We start from the raw sequence: 2111 nt of genomic DNA, 5'->3' as shown, positions 1-2111 counted from the left end.
TCCTGTTTTGATTCTGACTGTCTGTGTAACAAGCAGGGCTGACTCCTCTGGAGCCCACGGACAGAGGACCTTACTCCTCATGGTAGACTCAGAAAGCACAGACTAGAGCAGAAGTAAAGGAGGTGAAGGAAGGTCCTGGCATGTAGAAAGGACATGTGGGGAGTTGCTCTGAGAAATGCTGTGGGTTTTGTTCAAAGTCAGTCCTAACTTGTCAATGTCTTTTCCTCCTTAGACATTCCTCCAAAGCCCAGAGGCAGCAAATGTCCAACAGCAGCTTCCTCACTGAGTTCCTTCTACAGGCGTTTGCGGACACCAGGGAGCTGCAGCTCTTGCACTTCTCGCTCTTCCTGCGCATCTACCTGGCTGCCCTCCTGGGCAACGGCCTCATCATCACAGCCATAGCCTGCGACCACCACCTCCACACCTCCATGTACTTCTTCCTCCTCAACCTCTCCCTCCTCGACCTTGGCTCCATCTCCACCACTGTCCCCAAATCCATGGCCAATTCCCTGTGGGACACCAAGGCCATTTCCTATGCAGGATGTGTTGCCCAGGTCTTCCTCATTGTCTTCTTGTTTGGAGGAGAGTATTCTCTCCTCACTTTTATGGCCTATGACTGCTACATTGCCACCTGCAGACCCCTGCACTACGGGACCCTCATGGACAGCAGAGCTTGTGTCAAAATGGCAGCAGCTGCCTGGGGCAGTAGTTTTCTCTATTCTGTGCTACACACTAGGAACACATTTTCCATACCACTCTGCCAAGGCAACACAGTGGACCAGTTCTTCTGTGAAATCCCCCAGATCCTCAAGCTCTCCTGCTCAGACTCCTACCTCAGGGAAATTGGGCTTCTTGTGGCCTGTTTATTCTTTGGGTGTTTCATTTTCATTGTGCTGTCCTACGTGCAGATCTTCACTGCTGTGCTGAGAATCCCCTCTGAGCAGGGCCAGCACAAAGCCTTTTCCACGTGTCTCCCACACCTGGCCGTGGTCTCCCTGTTTCTCAGCACTGGCATGTTTGCCTGCCTGAAGCCCCCCTCCATTTCCTCCCCAGCTCTGGATCTGGTGGTGTCTGTTCTGTACTCGGTGGTGCCTCCAGCAGTGAACCCCCTCATCTACAGCATGAGGAACAAGGAGCTCAAGGATGCCCTGAGGAAAATGATATCATGGAAATTTTTCAGAAGTGATAGCATTGCCATTTCCCTCCACAAATGCCTCCCCCTATGCCCATACCAGGATTGAGCTTTGTTTGTTCACTTTATCTCTATTATTATTATTATTACTGTTATTATTATTTGTTATCATGTTGCTTCACAAATGCTTGGATTCATGCCAGCTTTACTGAGACTGCTCTGTCTCACCTGGTGCCTGCATAAAATTGTCTTACACTGGGTCAGAGCTGACTCCCTCACAGTATCTCTGAAATAAAGCAAGTTCTTTCTGGTGCAGTGCCTTAAGGCTGGGCTTCCTCCAAAGCTGCTGTCCCTCAGGCCCTGTCCCCAGCACATGTCCTTCAGTCAATCTCCCCCACCCTGTATGCTGATCCTTACCACAAAAGTCACCCCCAGACAAGTCTCCGTGCCCAGCTGGAGGACTGTGTCCTGCTGTGAGCCCTGGGAGGACGAGTCCTCTCCTGAGTCCTCTGCAGGGCTGGCAGGGAGCATGCAGAGGAGGTCCTGGGGCAGTCTACTGGGCCTGTAGACCATCCTCCTCCCATGGGAGCCCTTGAGGAGGGTCCTTCAGTCCAAAGATCCAGCCCAGCTTGTTGTTGCATGAACAGAGATGAGAAGCTGTCCCAGCACACTCCTCCCAGCCCCAGCCCCAGCCCCAGCCCCTCATACCAGCCATTTCCAGCACTGGCCATTCCCCTCGGTCCTGGTGAGGGCTGATCTTTGAATGTGACCAGCTCCGTCTGCCTGCTGGGCTCAGCATGTGTATTGGAGGAATGGTCAGCCCTGCCTGGCCTCTCCCTGGGCCCAGACCTCAGCAGACCCCAGAGCATGGCCTTCTGCTAACCCCACGGAGTCGCCCTCCAGAAACCTCCTGGCCTGCTTGCACTCTGCTGCTTGCCCTTCCAGTTAATGTCTGGGACATGAAAATCACCACCACCAC

The sequence above is a fragment of the Dromaius novaehollandiae genome, unplaced genomic scaffold (genome assembly GCF_036370855.1).
Source record: "Dromaius novaehollandiae isolate bDroNov1 unplaced genomic scaffold, bDroNov1.hap1 HAP1_SCAFFOLD_56, whole genome shotgun sequence".
Lineage (NCBI taxonomy): Eukaryota > Metazoa > Chordata > Aves > Casuariiformes > Dromaiidae > Dromaius > Dromaius novaehollandiae.
This window is presented reverse-complemented; position numbering follows the sequence as displayed.